Raw genomic sequence first — 19,665 nt, 5'->3', positions numbered from 1 at the left:
ACAAGATAGACTCTTCATGTTTCCTAGGTTACTAATGTTTGCTTTTCTAAAATAAAATTTTTATTAATTTATTAGTTTATTAATATAGAATATATTTAATAGCTATATTATGTACCTATCGTTAAATCCAGACATATAGATATAGATTATAATTTAAATCTAAATAAATCTAAATATAGAAAAACAAAAATATAGAAATCTTTACAATAAGGTAAATGTTAATGTGAACATTCGTTTTCTCAATGCTTAGTTATTATACTCAAAACATTGGCATATTAGAAAAATGAACAACCCTTACTTTTTGAAGATTAGTTTTAAAGGTTTCAAAGGTAAAATTCACCATACTTAAAAGCTGGACCTATGTGTCTTGCAATGTAAATGTATGTATCATTATGGTTGCTTAGAAACCAGGAGACAGTTGAATAAGCAAAATAAGAGCAGTAGAAGAAAATCTTTATTAAAAAGAGGTTTGAGCAAGTGGAAGCAGAGATAAACAGATGGGAATATATTAAGCTGAGAAGCTTCTGCACCTCAGAGATACAAGGATACAAGAGTCACCCACTGAATGGGAGAAATTATCCACCCAATCCACCCATCAGATAAAGTGCTAATATCCAAAATATACAAGGCACTGTCAGAACTTTACAAGAAAAAAACCATCTAATCCCATCAAAAATGGGGAGAAAAAAATAAACACTTTGTCAAAGAAATACAAATGGCCAAAAGACACATTAAAAAATGCTCCACATCACTCATCATCAGGGAGATGCAAATCAAAACAACAATAAGGTATCATCTCACACCAGAGAGACTGGCACATATAACAAAAAACAAGAATAATCAGCGCGGAGGGGATGTGGAGAGAAAGGAACTCTTATTCACTGCTAGTGGGAATGATGTCTAGCTCAGCCTTTATGAAAAACAATATGGAGATTCCTCAAAAAAAAAACTGGAAATTGAGCTCCCATATGATCCAGCCATACCACTCCTAGGGATATACTCTAGGAACACAAAAATACAATTCAAAAATCCCTTCCTCACACTTATATTCGTTGCAGTGCTATTTACAATAGCCAGACTTTGGAAACAACCAAGATACCCTTCAACAGATGAATGGCTAAAAAAACTGTGGTACATATACACAGTGGAATATTATGTAGCCGTCAGGAGATGAAGTCATGAAATTTTACTATACATGAATGTACATGGAATCTATTATGCTGAATGAAATAAGTCAAGGAAGAAAGACACAGAATAGTCTCACTCATATATGGGTTTTAAGAAAAATAAGACATTTTTGCAATAATTCTCAGAGACAATAGAGATGAATGCTGGAAGGTCCAGCTCATGATGGGAAGCTCACCACAAAGAGTGATGAGTGCAATCAGAGAAATAACTACACTGACAACTAACATAACAATGTGAATGAATGAGGGAAATAGAAAGCCTGTCTCAAATACAGGCAGGGAGGGGGGGAGGTGGAAGATTTGGGGTACTGGTGATGGGAATGTTGCACTGGTGAAGGGGGGTGTTCTTTATATCACTAAAACTCAACTACAAACATGTTTGTAATCAAATTATATAAATAGGGGCCAATAAGGTGGCGCTAGAGGCAAGGTGTCTGCCTTGCAAGTGCTAGCCAAGGAAGGATCGCGGTTTGATCCCCTGGTGCCCCATATGGTCCCGCAAAGCAAGGGGCAATTTCTGAGCGCTTAGCCAGGAGTAAACCCTGAACATCAAATGGGTGTGGCCCCCAAAAAACACAAATAAAACACTTTCTTAAAAAGTTATATAAAGATATTAAAATTTTTTTAAAAAGAGGTTTGAGGAAAATGTCTTGGCTATGATAGTTTAGGTTCTTTTTCAAAATGTGAATATAAAGTAAGCATAATAGAAGGTTCAAAATAATCAGATGTGAAGATGACTGATTTTTATTTGCTTAAGTTTCATATTTGAACTCAGTAGTAGGTCACTGAGGAAAAAGAGCAGCTACAACACATTTATAAAATTTCCATAACCACATGGATCAAAGTGTCAAAAAAAAAAAAAAAAAACCAAGAAAGAAAAGCTGACCTACATTCATGAACCCCAAAGTTCATTGTGAAATCAACTTTATACTCAGGTTCAGGAGATGTAAAAATTTAATTTTCCCTCAGTTCTGACTATTCAATAGTATGAATCCTATGTTATGCAATCTACTACCAACTACATATATTTAAGAGAAATTTTCAAAACCAATTGCATTTAAATAAAAAGACAAAAAAGATTGCAAGAAATGTAGTACCTTTACTCAAATAGCAAAAAAATTTTTTTACTAGATTAGTTCTAGTTTATATCTCAAAAATAGATCATGACTTATACTTCGTTATATCTAAAAGTTAATTATTAATAAATTTAGGGGCTAGTGGTAATAATACAGCAGGCATAGTATTTGCCTTGCATACAACTGACCCAGATTTGAACATGCATCCCATATGGTTCCCAACCCCCACCAGGTGTACAGAGTCAAAAGTAAGCAGTGAGCATTGCTAGGTGTGGTCCCAACAAATAAGTTTATTTAAAAATAAAATGAATTTAATTTATGGGTTATTATTCTATTAGAAAATAAGTGTCTGACATTATTCAATGTTTTCTGAAATATTACTGTAATAAACTGCAAGAAGTAGCTCTGACCTGTATTTTAAAACTTCTTTTCCTGGGCCCGGAGAGATAGCACAGTGGCATTTGCCTTGCAAGCAGCCGATCCAGGACCAAAGGTGGTTGGTTCGAATCCCGGTGTCCCATCTGGTCCCCTGTGCCTGCCAGGAGCTATTTCTGAGCAGACAACCAGGATTAACCCCTGAGCAACACGGAGTGTGGCCCAAAAACCAAAAAAAAAAAACTTCTTTTTCCTCCCTCACTCCAATTATAGGGCTGGCATTTACCCACCTCTAAAGTGCCCTGATTTCAACCTAGGACTTAAAACGAAGTTACTTTATAGGCAAGATTTTGCCTTTAAAAATTAAGTTCTGGTCTGGAGAGACAGTAAAGGGGTTATATTTCTTAATTTGCACCCTACAGACCCTGGTTCAGTCCCTGGAATTGCATAAAGTCCCCTGAATACCACCAGGAGTGATACCTGAGCACTGAGTCAAAATAGCATTGCACTCAAACAAAAAGAAACCAAATCAAAATAAACATAGTGGGGAAAAGAGAAATAGTACTAAAGGAAGGCATTTGTCTAACCCTCAGCCAATCCTACTCCAATGATCCCCAGAGCCCTCCCGGAGTGATCCCTGAGTGCCATGTCATGAGTAACCATTGAGCACTTTAGGAATGGATGTGGTTCAAAAAACTAACTAAATACAACAACAAAAACTCACTGATAATATTGGAAAGTTTTTATTCTTCTAATATATATATATATTTTTCTACTTGTATAAGAACTTAGTAAAATAACTATATTTTTATAGTAAACAATGTTTATTTTACCTTTGGGCCACACCTGGCAGTGTGGCCCTAACTCTGTATTCAGCAGTCATTCCTCGGAGCACTTGGGGGACCATTTGGGAATCTGAGAATGAAATCTGGGTATGCTTTGTGCAAGGCAAATGCTCTACCTATTGTATTATTGCCCCAGCCCCCAATAAACAAATAATTTGAGAAAACCAATGAACAAGTGATTTATATGGACCAGTTAAAAAATCTTACTGTGATTAAAAGGGATTTCATCAAAAAAGAAAAAATATTACGGGCCCGGAGAGATAGCACAGCGGTGTTTGCCTTGCAAGCAGCTGATCCAGGACCAAAGGTGGTTGGTTCGAATCTCAGTGTCCCATATGGTCCCCCGTGCCTGCCAGGAGCTATTTCTGAGCAGACAGCCAGGAGTAACCCCTGAGCAACACCGGGTGTGGCCCAAAAACAAACAAACAAACAAAAATTACAAAGGAAACAAAAAATGATTGTGATTACTAGAGTATGGAATGATTATTACAGTAGCAATCTTTCTTATTCTGTGAGTACATAGATGAAAACAATAAAAGAACAGGAAACCAGGATTAAGGGGGGGGGGTGAGTGGCCAGAGCATTTATTCAGCACGACTTAATTTCTCAAATAAAAAAAATTCCATTCTATTCTATTCCCTTTTAGTTTTATTTTATTTTTGGTTTGCAGGCCATGATCCAGCTGTGCTCAGGGGTCTGTGCTTCCAGTTCAGTGCTCAGGGATCAGTCATATGATTCAGGGGTCCATATAGCATATTAGTGGTTGAACCAGAGTCAGCTTTGTATTTTCACAAGCACCTGTACTATCTCAGGTCACTTATTCCTTTTTAAGGAAAGAAGTGAAATGACTTTTAAAGTTGCCAGTTGTTTATTAATTTCCTGTAGTAGGTAGAAAATTAATCTTAAAAAACAACCAAGAGGGGCCAGAGAGACAGCATGGATCTAAGGCATTTGCCTTGCATGCAAAAGGACAGTGTTTTGAATTCCAGCATCCCATATGGTCCCCCAAGCTTGCCAGGAGTGATTTCTGAGTGTAGAGCCAGGAGTAACCCCTGAGCACTGCTGGGTATGACCCAAAAACCAAAACCAAAACCAAACAAGACAGAAAAAAAAAAAAAAAAAACCCAAGAGGATCAGGTAGAGACCTCAATGGTGGGCATTCTTTGCATGATGAGTGCTGGGTTGCATTCCCTGCACCAATGTAGTTCCCCAAGCATTAAACCTAGAATAACTCCTGAGCACATCTGGGTGTGGCCAAAAATCAAAAAAAAAAAAAAAGTCAACAAATAACAACTAGACTCACTATCCAAAAAGATAGACCCTTCTATTATGTTCTACAAGTCATCAGGAGACCTGTATGTCTCTCTATAAATAACAGTTTCTATGCATAAGCTGACTTAAAGCTTAAAACTTCTTGATGGTTTCTTAAAACACATGAGAAACAGTTCTCATTACTAGAAAAATATTTATTTCCTGTTCTGCTATATTCAACCTAATTCTAGGGCCTGAGAAATTTAATTAGGGTCAAAGCAGTTGAGCTAATACGACGCATGTCATAATCACAGAACCCTAATAAATGGGAATGATTATCATCATTCTTATCCTGTGAAGAGCCTCTCAAGACATAAGTCACTGAAAGCCTTCACATCTTATTTCTAATGACATATGTCATCAATTTATGCCAGTCAACCATTTCCAAGGTAAAACTTGACCCATACATCCCTAAGTATCCCATTCAACAAAAAATCTGAAACTTATTTATTACAAATCCAGTTCTTTTTCATAGGTTACATGTATTTCTTTTTGTTCCCTCATTCTTGCCCCGTTCCTTTTTTTTTTTTTTTGTGATTCTCTCAGTGATCAGCAGCTCAAATTCTCTGATATATTACTTGAACTATTGTTACAAGTACCAATTCCCATGCAACCTTGTCTTTTATTCCAAAGATATTTAATTCTATGCAAACTCTCAACTATAAATCAGTCCAACAATCTGCTCATCTAGAATAACAATAGTTTTGTTTTTAAATTTGTGAGTTATACGTGGCACTGTTCAAGGCTTCCTCCAAGCTCTGTGCTCATGGATCTCTCCTGATGGTGGTCAAGGATCAAATCCAGGTCAACATCTGCAAAGCAAACATTCGACCTGCTGCACTATATCTCCAACCCCTAGTCAGATTTTGTTAGATATTTGCAACTGGTTGGGTTAGCTTCACTACAGGACTACTAATGCTCCCCTTACCTCCACTCCTTCAACTCTCTGTCTAAGCTGGTCCCTTACAATCAGTATTACAAAAATCTAAAATGAAACATAAATAACAGGTTTTCATTTGACCTTTTATTTTCACAGCATGTACTCTCTCACTCATTCTCTCTCACACTCATCTCTCTTTCTCCCCCACACCTTCTCATTCTATCCCCCCACCCTATTTAGTGGTCTCAAGACACAAAAACTAGGTTTGAGAACTTCTGAGACCATTTTTTTTTTTTTTTGGTTTTTGGGCTACACCCGGCGGTGCTCAGGGGTTACTCCTGCTGTCTGCTCAGAAATAGCTCCTGGCAGGCACGGGGGACCATGTGGGACACCGGGATTCGAACCAACCACCTTTGGTCCTGGATCGGCTGCTTGCAAGGCAAACACCACTGTGCTATCTCTCCGGGCCCCTGAGACAATTTTTTTTAAAAGTGAGACCCAATAATGAAAGACCAATAAACTGAACGTGATTAAAATAAAAAGACTACTCTGTGAAAGACAGTGTCAAGAGAATGAAACTAACAAGCCATAGGCTGTAAGAATATATTTCTAAAAGACACACCTAATAACAATAATATTACAAAGAACTTAAAGTTCAACAATAATAGAAATAGCATGACTGAAAAATCAGCACGACTTACATGTCAAACAAAATATGTAAGTGGGAAAAAACACATGAAAAGATTAATACATCACAAATGTCTGAGACTATTTCACAACAATTATTAGAATGTTCAAATATCAGAGAAGATCAGAAATACCAAATAATACTGATGCAGCAGAAACCTTCATTCATTGCTAGTATGATCAAAATTAGCATAGGTACTTCAAAAGAGAGTTTGGCGGTAAAACTAACTAGTTCAGCTATTACACACTTTGGTATATACCTAAAGGAGATGAGATTTATGGCTACACAAAATCCTCTAAAAGATATACTAACTTTATAGCAGCTTTATTCATAATTACCAAAACATTAAAACAACAAGATGTTCTTATTGGATAAAATATTGTGGTACATCCAAACAAAGAGATCTTATCGAGAAATAGTAAACACATGTGCATCTTCAAGCCATCACAAGGCACAGAGGGAAATATTATGTGTATTACTAAGGAAAAGAAAACAATCTGAAAACGCAATAAATTGTTTAATTCCAACTGACATTCTGGAGAAGACAAAACTGGTGACAGTAAGATGAGTGATAATATAATAGTATAATATTATAATAGTATAATGCCTTGCATGCAACAAACCATAATTCAACTCCTAACACTCAATATGGTCGCCATGCACTTCCAGGAGTGATCTTTGAGCCAAGAGTAAGCCATGAGCATCAGGGAATGTGGCCCCAAAACAACAAAAAAGAAAAGTAGGGGCCAGAGAGATAGCATAGTAGTGCCTTGCACACAGTGGGGATCCAGGACAGATGGTGATTCGAATCCCTGCCACCCATATGGTCCCCTCATGCCTGCCGGGAGAGATTTCTGAGTGCAGAGCTAAAAATAACCCCTAATCAGCTCCAGGTGTGATCCCAAAACAAACAACAACAACAACAAAAAAGAAGAGTAGTCATTCAGGAATTTATGAGGAGGGATCAAGAGAACACAAAACAAAAAAGAAGAGTAGTCATTCAGGAATCTATGAGGAGGGATCAAGAGAACACAAAGTAGTGAAACTTGTCTGTATAATACAATAGCAATAGATCCATATTATATTGCATTTGTGAAACCCCAGAGTACACATTACTAAATATAAACTACATAAAAATTACATGGAACCAGAGTATGTTACCTGGGCTGCAATGCTTTGCCTTGCAAATGGCCAACCTGGATTCAATCCATGGCAGCCCATATGGTCCCAAGCCCACTAGGAGTGATTCCTGAGTGCATAACCTGTGATAAGCCCTGGGTACAGCTAGGTGTGGCCCCAAAAAGAAAATAAAAATTCAAAGACCTTTAATATATTACTGTGTTAACCCTATGGTTAACAAGAACATTCATTAGCAACAAGGGGTAATATTGACAATGGGGGATATCGTGCATATGTAGGGGCAGGTATATATAAGGAAAATATCTTATTTTTGGTTTTGTTTTTGGGCTACACATGGCAACGCTCAGGGATTACTCCTGACTGCTCAGAAATCGCTCCTGGCAGGCTCAGGGGACCATATGGGATGCTGGGAATCAAACCTGGGCTCATCCCAGGTCAGCAGCTTGCAAGGCAAACACCTGTCCGCTATGCTATCACTCCAGCAAGGGAAATACCTTTTAAATCAATTTTTCCATTGACCTAAAATTGCTCTAAAAATGAAATCCACATATAAAAATAATCTAAGGCTAGTTTAAGCTTTACTTAAACTACACTATAAATCAGACAAAGTAATGGTTGAATAACTAGGATTATTTTATTATTGGGAAAATAAAAATAACTACTATTTTCACTGAGTAGTAATTGACTGTTGTGGTTAGGGTAATTACAGTGTCTAGTGCTTTATCCTATAATGAGAAGTAGGAACTTAAACACTGATGAGGAAATTGAAGTTAAAAGTTGTTTTTAATTGGAACTAAGGGTAGGACAAATAAGATAACAAATATAGATCAACAAAATAATATTGGGCAGTTGGTTTCCCTCAGGCACATATAGTCCCCAGAGAGCAAAATTCTTCAACACAAGTTTGAAGTTTGATAATACTACTTTGGCATTACCAGTGGTTTTGATAATGTTGTAGTGAAAAGGGTAAACCCTTATCTCTTACTGCCATGTATAAAAATACAGGATTTTGCTTTATTTTTTGTTTTCATGTTTTGGGCCACACCTGGTGAGGTAGTATTCAAGGCTGATTCCTGGCTCTGTGTTGGTGAAGTTGTCAGGGGAACAATATGTTGTGCTGGAGAGCAAACCCTGGTCAACCGTGTGCAAGCCAAGTACTCTGCACACTCTAGTCACACAGACTTTATTTTTAAGTCATTCTAATAATAAAAATGGGGCCCAACTAACAATCAATATGGATCCAATTACCAGGCAGAAGGTCTGGATTCAATCATAAGTTAGTTCAAACTCTAACTAAGCATCCATGGTTCCCTGAGGACAGTTAGGTCCCGAATAAAAAGTTCATGGGTGCAACTTAAATGAACTCCTAAAATAAAATAAAAATGTTAACTTTTAAAAATGCCTACACTAAAGTCAATATTTTACAACTGATAGTTTTCCATATACCTGAAGTTGCTATTGTGGTGAATCTGCTTTAGACAAAGATATTTTTATTTTCCGATTAATTTTATTTAATATTAATTTAAAGACTGTATTCAATTTAAAATAAATTAATCAGCTGACTGTGAAACCTGTGAAATCCAGCACTGTTATAAAAATGAGTCTGGACCAATAAGAATTTAATGTAACACATCTTTTTCTATTTATTTTTGGTTAGAGAATGTTGGATGTTTATACCTTAAACCCCTATACTATCTTTCCTTTTCTTAAAATATTTTTTAAATGATCAGTTTTATTTTTAGCTATTTAGGTCAACAGTCTTTAAAAAGGGTCTGTATATTTTTTAGGCCAACTCAGCAGACATGTGATGTACTCCCTCTGCTGGCTTTTCAGTAATTCTCTTAAATTTTCCTTAAACATTGAGTGGAAATGCAAACATGTTTCCTCTCTAATATATAATAGAAAAAAGAGCATATCCCAATATAATGTACTGGATGACCTTTTCAGCAAAGCACATTTAAGCAATGTCAATTAACTTTTCTTTCCTTCCTCTTTTTTTATTCTTCTCCTATTTTTCTTTTTAGGCCAGAGCCAATGGGGCTCAGGACTTTTCCTGATTCTGTTCTGATGAATCACTCAAGGGCAATGATGGAGGCCATATGGGGTACCAGGGATGGAACTAGGGTTGCCCCATGCAGGGATGTGCCTCAATCCCTCTAACCCTCGGGCCCCCTTAACTTTCCTTACTCTCAAGAGTAGGGGGCCTGGGCGCAGCAAAACAAAACAAGAAAAACAACAGACTTTCCTATTCTCAATTATTTTCTTATATTTTAACATCTCCATTCCTCATTATGAAGTGGTAAGAAAAGAAATATGAAAGGTAAGTGAAAATTTTCATACTGAGAAGAGCAGGGAGTAAATAAGTGTTTATTTAAGTAGAAATACTGAAGTATTATGTGGTACTCTATGTTCACAAGAGCTAAAACTAAATGTAAATAAACAGATAAACATAAAAAAAATTTTGTTTGTTTTTGGGCCACACCCATTTGCCGCTCAGGGGTTACTCCTGGCTATGTGCTCAGAAATCGCCCCTGGCTTGGGGGAACCATATGGGACGCCGGGGGATAGAACTGAGGTCCGTCCTATGCTAGGGCTTGCAAGGCAGACACCTTACCTCTAGCGCCACCATCCCAGCCCCACATAAATCTATTTTTAAAAGCTGAGAAAACCACTGCTTCACTTCACTAATAAGGTTAACTTAGTATTAATGATTTTTCTTATCCCAAAAAGAATGAAAGATTAGAGAATTGATACACATGGCAACTAGACTTGAAGTCAACTTGTGAAATAAGATTTTGAAATTATCCAAAAGCAAATATGCAAAGAAAAGCTTTAACTACTTGCTTCAACCAAAGTTACATCTAAAGGTACTCATTCTAATTGTTTTGTCAAGTACCATAGATGAAGGTCATGCAAGTCTTAATAGATGTACTTTGACTGATTGATTGAGCCATCCCCCAAGACTTTTAAAAATCTGTTTCTTGACTACCAATGAAATAAAAATGAAGACATGCAACTGAAGGCACAGTTACTAACTGTTTAATGATACAGTACATTACTATAGAAAACTAACTGGATTGGCATGTGAAGTATAATTAGAGAAATGGAAGTAAATGGAAGTGTAAATAATCCGTCAGACAGAGCTGAATTACTGCCTTAAACTACGAGCTGTCACATATATGCTGCTCTAATTGCCTGGTTAAAGTAGGCTGCATACCATTCCTATGAGTCTACTGCAAATGCCAAGCCTGGTCTCACAATGAGGTAAAGCAGGGGAATATTGCAATAAATACAAGTTTCAAGTACATCAACTTCAGCTAGAAAAAATATTTCAATATTTCCAAAATATTTACATGTAGAAAGGAAAAATTTCCACATTTATGACTTGTTTTTGAACCACACCCAGCAATACTCAAAGGTGACTACCAGATCTATGATCAGGGATTATTCCAGTGGTTCTCCAGAAACCACACATGACACCTGGGATAAAATCTGGGCCACTGCATGCAAAATTTGCTCTCAAGTTCCTCTGTTGTTATTGTTTTAAAAAAAGAAAGTTAACAAAGGGCAGAAGATCTTGAACAGAACTCTTGCCTTGCATGTATGTAGCCTTCTGGATTTGATCCCCTCAAGCACTTCCAAGGCTCATTCCTGAGCACAGAGCCAGAATAGTCCCTGAAGACCCTAGGTGTGGCCCCCAAAGTCCCAAAATTATTTATAAAAATAAATATTGACAATTTTTGGCATTTTCTCATCACTAAAATGTTATGCTATCTGTTCTTTCATTATAGTCTATATTATATGAGATTTCATTTCTTTTTAAAATTTATTTTGAAGGAGGAAGGGAAGGAGCAGAAGAGGAGGAGGAGGAGGATGTAGGAAGAGGAGCAGGAGGGGGAAGAGGTGTGGTGGATGGAGAGAAGAGGAAAGAAGAATGAGATTAATAACCCTAACCCTAACAAGAATACTAAATCTAAACTATCTTCTTATATAATATCTAAATTATTTCAAACTAAATCTCAGGAATCTAGCTGTAAGAAAGTTTACTTCTATTAGGAGAAAGTGAGATAATATCAAAAAACAAACAAAAAATAAAGAAAAACAAAACCAGAAAAAGTGGTGCAGTGGCAGGGCGTGGTGTTACCCCACCATTTTTTTTTTTTATATAGGTACAGTAAGTATTGGGGAAGGAAGGAAATTCCCATTGCCTAAGAGATTCAGGGTTTCTCCACTCTTGAAGCATATTGTCATGGGAACAACCACTGGCTCCATACCTTCTCATTGCCATATCCCAAGGTTTTTTTTTTTTTTAGTTGTGTGTGTGTGTGTGTGTGTGTGTGTGTGTGTGTGTGTGTGGTGTCAGGAACCTTTCCTCTCGGTTGTGGATAAGAAAATAAGGCCACTGTAGCAAGCAATCTTGGTATTTGCGCAGGTCCTAGGACAAGGCCTAGTATAGAGTCTTTAAGGTTCTAGAGGTACTGTTCCAACATTGTTGGTGTGTTCCGTTTTTTGTATCATGTGCTCCATGTTTTTGCTCGTTCCCTAAGCCAAAGTCTAGGAAATTATGGTTCCAAAGGTTCTGCTCAGTCTCTGTTGTAAGAATTGGGCCTCTGCACTAAGAAATCTTGATTTTTGTAGGAGACCTGGGCTATAGCCTAGGGTAGGGTTTTCCTTAATGGTCTCAAGGTACGTTCTGCCCAGTCACGGTTATCAAAGTCAGTTTTCTGTAGTTAGCGCTCTTAATTTTCATAGTTCAAAGGACGATATATCTTCTGATTTCCACTTAGTGTTAGGTGATGTGATAGGACCTCCTGGTCCTATCAAGTTGTCATTCCTCGCTGTCCTCGTTGTCATATTAACACTGGCACAAGTATATCTCCCAACGGGAACTTAGTTCCTGGTGTTGTTGCAGGGGGTGGTTTCAGTTCTACGTCTGGGATCTGGGATTTGAGAATGAACTAACACTGTCCAATCTCGTGGAGACTGAGTTGTATCCACATGACATATGTCCAGGATGGGAGGCACCTTTGTTTTGTACGAATATTAATATTCTTTTTTTTTTTTATTGGTTTTTGGGCCACACCCAGCGGTGCTCAGGGGTCACTCCTGGCTGTCTGCTCAGAAATAGCTCCTGGCAGGCACGGGGGACCATATGGGACACCGAGATTCGAACCAACCACCTTTGGTCCTGGATCGGCTGCTTGCAAGGCAAACACCGCTGTGCTATCTCTCCGGGCCCGAATATTAATATTCTATGCCAACCAGGCTGCCAACTGTGAAGAACAGTTTCTCTTCAAAAATTTACTTTGATTACTTGCTACTCTCCCCTCTTTCTCTCTCCCTGCCCACTGAAAACTAGGTAAATTACAAACTGCTGTGATTTTCCAGCCTTAGTGAGTCCATTAGTATTTTATAAACTTAATTCTGAGTTAGATAAACAATATGTTCTATTAAAAATGCTCTACTAAAAATGTACCTATAGAAAAACACAAATATCCCAAATATATCCTTACCAAAAAAAAAGTTAACCTTGAGAAAGTCATCACCATATTAAATGTTCCTTGGATCCTTTTGAGGAAAAGGTCTTAAAGATTTCATGAAAATTCAACATGGGATTTTGGAATAAGAATGAAGTACTTGTAGACAAAGCATCTGAAAAGCTTGCTAAATTTAAATTTAGAAGAAATGTTTAAAAAGCCAGAGCTGGGGGACAAGAAAAAAATTCTAATCTACTCTTTCCTTTTATTTAAACTTTATTATTGATTGGTTGTTGGGCCACACCCAACAGCGCTCAGGGGTTATTCCTGGCTCTGCACTCAGAAACAGCTCCTGGAAGACTGGGGAACCATATAGGATGCCAGGATTCGAACCACCATCTGTCCTGGATCGGCTATGTGCAAGGCAAATGCCCTACCGCTGTGCTATCTCTCCAGCCACCTAATCTAACCTACTCTTTTAACTACCCCTGATCTTCCAACTAACAAGTCAATTATAAGTTTTGATATTTCCATTTGCTATTGTGTTGTAACAAACAATATGGAGCAAATTTGTTATGCTAGGGTGGTGGTAGGGGAGAAATTGGGGACACTGGTGGAGGGAAGGTAACACTGGAGATAGGATTGGTGTGGGAACATTTAATGCCTGAAACAACTATATTATGAATAACTTAGTGGTGTTCTAATTAAAAAATATTTTTAAAAGGTGTGTAGATAGAGCTGAAACCATGCTCCATAAATACAATCACCAAGTCTGCATTTAGCCAGCTCCTTCGACTTACTCTTTTCTCAAAAGAGATGTAAATCAAGTTGTGAAAAATATAGCAGGTTCACTGGCCCAGCAACTGAAAGCTGGCAATCACAAGAGGAGGGGCAAGCTAAGTCCCCATCCTGCCAAAGCCACATCAACCGCACCCACCACCCACAATCACAGCCTTGACATTGGCCCAGCTTCACTACTTAATTACTAATCTCTGCAAAGATGTTAAATCAACCAAAATTCCAAGTATGCCAGTATTTGGGCTGACATAACCAGGACTTTTTTGAAGTGAATATGAGCACCATTCCCAGCACCTTCTCATACTTCCAGCTGGCCTGGCAGCCAAAAGAGCTGCAATATCAGGCACAGAGCTTAGGATTCCTGGATCACACGGTCTCAAAGCAGTTGCATGGCAACTCGAAATTTTCTCACATTGTCATTGAAGTTAAAACACACTAATTTAGATGTCAACATAGATTTGAAGCCACCTAACATTCAGAAATAAAACAAGTAACAGATTAACTAGCAACAAAGAGCTTACTTAGTAAACCTTCTGATAATAATTGAATGATCTCAATGTGAGATACAATAATTTTTTGTTTTCTTGTTGCTGTTCTTTAAAAAATTTTATCATCATGTATCTGTACAAATATAATGTGAGCAGCTATGTAATATGTGGTCTTTAAGTAAAGTAACTTATGAAAAAAGTAAACAAAATTTGTCTAACTCATCTTCTCTTTAAATGCTAGTTTTGTTATGAAATAGTACACATTATATGTCCTAATTATATAAATCCTATACTACAGAGGTAAAATAACTTTCCACAAACACTGCACTGTCTATAATCCACTTTTTGTTACTTTGGCCAAATAGATGCTCTCAATTATTGTCTAACTGCCTACTCATTTTTTAAAGATCATTTCACACATCGAGAACTTTTCCTAGGGCCAGAGAAATAGCATAGTGGTAGGGTGTTTGCCTTGCAAGTGGCCAGTCCAGGATCAAAGGTGGTTTGAATCCCAGCATCCCATATGGTCCCCTGTGCCTGCCAGGAACAATTTCTGAGCAGAGAGCCAGGAGTAACCCCTGAGCACCGCTGTGTGTGGCCCAAAAAAAAACAAAACAAAACAAATAAAAACACTTTTCCCAGGCTTAAGATTTATGATAGGAACCTGTTCTGGCTGGTGTACACCTTCAAAATATTATTGGCATATGTATATAAGTATAAACCCAGCCCTACAATTAAGGATATTCAAGAAAAAAATTTTAGTGAAGATTAGTATTTTATAGTCATAAACCCTACTAATTCAAAAGATCTAATATTTCAAAAAAACAAAGTAGGGGTTGAAGAGATAGTACAGAAGATAGGCACTTTTCTTGTAAGGGACAGACCTGAGGTTCAATTCTTGAGTTCAATCTGGATTGGGTGTGACCCCCCATAAAACCAGTAAAATTAAAAACTATAAAAGCATTCAGAAAAATTTATTTGATGTGTAGAACTTGCCAATTTTCTTTACTTGAACACGATGCCTTCCAAAAGGAAAGAAATTAACAATAGAAGAGTACTTTTGCTTTTTCTTAATAATAAGTACTTCTAAAACTACGTGATTCCTTGAGTGAAAAACATTGTTTCTTAACACTGCTATTGGGTGTGGAAAGAGTACAGAGGCTGTAGGGTGCCTGTCTTTTCTGCTTTGATCCTTGCTACCACACAGCCGTCTCCCTCAAGCATTGCCAAAAGTGTGCTCTGCCCCCCAAAAAACTATGATTAATACAATAACTATTAACCTTCAACCCTTACTTTCATCCACATTGTAGTGAATTATCCCTATTTCATTCCTTTACTATGTGGACATATCTCAGTTTGTTTAGCCATTCTTACTCTGAGAGAGTAAGATGTAGTCAGTTTTCACCTTTTGGCTATTGTGAATGTATCATGTTATGAACATGAGTATGAATGTACTTGTTCAGTGTCTGTTTCAATTCTGTGGGTTGTGAATAACTAGAAGCAGATATGCTAGGATAAATCATGCATATGTATATAATTATACAGTAATTATTTTGAATAACATGTTTGTTCCTTTCATTTTGCTTTATTGACTAATTATTTCCCCATACAAATTATATATATATATATATATATATATATATATATATATATATATATATATATATATATATATATATGGTTTTTGGATCACACTGGGCAGCGCTCAGGGGCTATTCCTGGCTCTACGCTGGCTTGAGGGACCATATGGGATGCTGGGATTTGAACTACCATCCTTCTGCATGCAAGGCAAACACCCTACCTCCATGCTATCTCTCGGGGCCCCCCCAAATTATATATTTTTAAAGTAGTGCTTCTAACATTCATTTCCACTAGTATCATTTATTTAACATTTCAATGATTTCATTGATTTAGGGTGGGGGAGCCTCCCAGAGCTCAGGAAGTCTTGGAAGCCACTCCCAATAATTAGCATTTGCATGCAAAGACATGAAAATGTGGTACCAGTGTGTATTTAAGGGCCTACAAGCTTGGACTCAGCAATGCTCAGTTGACTGTGAGGCACTGGGGATTAAACTAGCAGTGTGTCTGGCATATACCTTAACCCTGCAATATCTCTCAAATCCTATTTTATTTATTTATTTATTTATTTAGTTTTTGGGCCACACCCAGCGGTGCTCAAGGGTTACTCCTGACTGTCTACTTAGAAATAGCTCCTGGCAGGCACAGGGGACCATATGGGACACTGGGATTCAAACCAACCACTTTAGGTCCTGGATCGGCTGCTTGCAAGGCAAACACCGCTGTGCTATCTCTCCGGGCCCCTATTTATTTTTATAGAGGTTGTCATTCCCAATAAAATATGGTCTTTGAAGGCCTAAAATTGAGTTCTAGGGCTCAAGACCATAGGAATGAAAATCCAAACACTGGGATCATCTGCTACTGGGGATCTAATTCTGAGCCATATAAATGTGAAGCAAAGGCTCTAACACAGGGGTCTCAAACTCGCGGCCCGCGGGCCATTTGCGGCCCTCTGTACTACATTTTGTAGCCCGCAGCCGGCCTTCAAATATCACAGATTCGCAATTATTCGCTTACAGAATAACCACAATAAAAATCGCATTAGTAAGAAATAAATCACATTAAATTTCACATACCCCGAGCAGTTCCATTCGGGGTATGCAAATGTTTAATGCGATTTTTTTTCTTACTGATGCGATTTTTTATTGTGAATATTCTGTAAGTGAATAATTGCGAATACTTTACGCCTAGCGCAGACGTCATTTCTGCTGCTCCTGCCTGCTGTCCCTTGCATTATCGGAGGCCTAAGGGAGAGAAGGAAGAGAAGTTTATTACAGAATTAGATTTTGTCATACCTTCATCATGACTTCATCAAAGCCTGCAGTGAAGAGAAAGACTGATGGTGAGCACAGACAATTTCAGGAAAAGTGGGAGACACAGTATTTCTTTGTTGAGCACAGGGGCATCCACACATGTCTAATTTGCTCAGAAAAAGTTGCAATGCACAAGGAATACAACTTGAAATGCCATTATTCAACTAAACATACTGAGGAATGTGCAAAATATCAAGGAAATGAGAGCCAAGTGGGTTGCCAGTCTTAAAACATGTCTAATGAGGCAACAAGATTTCTTCAAGAAAGCAACCAAAGAGAATGTTGCATCAGTCGAAGCTAGTTACATGGTTAGTGAGATGATTGCTAAGGCAGGGAAACCATTCACAGAAGGAGAGTTTGTTTAAAAAAAATGCATGTTACAGGCTGCAAGTATTATCTGTCTGGAAAAGAAAGGTCAGTTTAGCAAAATCAGCCTTTCTGCCAACACTGTGGCAGAGCGCATTTCTGACATGTCAAGTGACATTTATCATCAACTGTGTGAGAAAGCAAAATGTTTTGATGCATACTCAGTTGCTCTTGATGAGGGCACAGATATAACAGACACTGCGCAGCTCACAATTTATATCCATGGTGTTGATTGCAATTTTAAATTGACAGAGCTGCTCACAATAATTCCAATGCATGGCCAGACCACCGCTAATGAGATATTTCGGCATCTGTATGATGCCATTGAGAATGCAGACTTACCATGGAAGAGGTTTGTTGGAATAATAACCGATGGAGTGCCATCGATGACAGGGAGGAAAAATGGACTGGTGGCACTTGTTCAAAAAAAAAAAAAACTTGAAGAGGAGGGTGTAGAGAAGGCCATTGCTCTTCACTGCATTATCCATCAGCAGGCCCTTTGCAGTAAATGCCTGCCATGTGACAATGTGATGTCTGTTGTTGTGAAATGCATCAACCAAATCAGATCCAGGGACTTAAAGCACAGGAGGTTCTGTGCTTTTTTAGAGGAAATGGAGTCAGAATATGGAGATATGCTCTATTTCACCGAGGTATGTTGGCTCAGCAGGGGAAATGTCCTGAAAGATTTTTTGAGTTGAAAGAAGAAGTGAAAGCCTTCATGGAGAAGGATGGGAATGCTGTTTCTGAGTTGAGTGATCACAAATGGCTCATGGACTTAGCTTTTCTTGTTGACATCATACATAAGCTGAATGTACTAAACAAGATGTTACAAGGCCCAAGCAGCTTAACAGTGCTGCCTATGACAATGTGAGAGTATTCTCCACAAAACTTGTGTTATGGAAATCCCAGCTCTCTCAGATAAATCTTTGCCATTTCCCAGCATGCAAGGCACTTGTGGATGCAGGCATGCCATTCAATGGTGAAAAATATGTTGATTCTATTTTTAAGCTAGAGAAGGAATTTGATCACAGATTTGCAGACTTCAAAAGGCAACAGAGCCACTTTCTAAATTTCTGTGAACCCCTTTTCCTTTGATGTGCAAGATGCCCCTCCTGTGCTTCAAATGGAGCTCATTGACCTGCAATGCAAATCTGATCTCAAAGCCAAGTTCAGGGAGATTAGTGGAAAAGCAGACATGCATGGGCAATTTTTGAGAGAATTGCATCCCAGCTTCCCTGAGCTCTCCCGAATGTTCAAGCACACCATGTGCCTTTTTGGGAGCACATATTTATATGAAAAGTTATTCTCCACATTGAACTTCAATAAATCAGAGTACAGGTCTAGACTTAATGATGATCATCTTCAAGCCATACTGAAAGTCTCATACTGCTCCTCTCTAAATCCAAATGTGGTTCAGATTTGCGAGAAAAAGCACGGTCAAGTCTCTGGCAGCAAGGAATAGGCAAAAGATGCCATGTTCAGAACTGTTCATGATCTTCACTCAATGTTTTATTCATGTTCAGAAGAAATAATTAAAACTGTTAATAATGACGTTTGAGGACTTTTTTTTTCTTTGTGAAATCCCTTATGTGGCCCTGCCTCACCCTGACTTTGCCTCCTGAGGCCCCCAGGTAACTTAAGTTTAAGACCCCTGCTCTAACACATAGGACTGTATCTGTGACTCTAAAAGAGTAGTCTATACTGGTAAAAGGTTTTAAAACTCCAACTGAGAAAAACAAGTGAAAATATGACATAAATTGTTTAAACGTATTATTATTATCAATTCCTTAATCAGTCCCACTCATGTTCAACAAAAAGGAAATATTTTGTATAGTTCTTTCTCATAGATTTGTTTCAAGTTATAACCAACCAAACCAGTTTTTCCTTGTAAAATTGTAAATTGAAAATTTCAGACAGATGGTATATTCTAGCAGCAAATTTCATTTTAGTTATTTGCAAAATAATTTACAAAAATTCTATAATTTTAATACTACCTACCCCACCAAAACCACACACACACAGTATATTCTAGCAGCAAACTTCATTTTAGTTATTTGCAAAATAATTTACAAAAATTCTATATTTTTACTACCTTCCCCACCAAAACCACACACACACACACACACACACACACACACAGTCC

At 37.7% G+C, this 19,665-nt stretch overlaps 1 protein-coding gene across 2 annotated transcripts in view; it reads right to left on the bottom strand.

The window, feature by feature from the left end:
* Positions 1-19,665, bottom strand: part of ZFAND3 (zinc finger AN1-type containing 3) — a 321,493-nt gene that overhangs the window by 138,128 nt on the left and 163,700 nt on the right. The gene's annotated exons all lie outside the window — the stretch shown is intronic.

The sequence above is a fragment of the Suncus etruscus genome, chromosome 18 (genome assembly GCF_024139225.1).
Source record: "Suncus etruscus isolate mSunEtr1 chromosome 18, mSunEtr1.pri.cur, whole genome shotgun sequence".
Lineage (NCBI taxonomy): Eukaryota > Metazoa > Chordata > Mammalia > Eulipotyphla > Soricidae > Suncus > Suncus etruscus.
The sequence above is the reverse complement of the archived record's forward strand: the minus strand, read 5'-3'. Positions and strand labels throughout refer to the sequence as shown.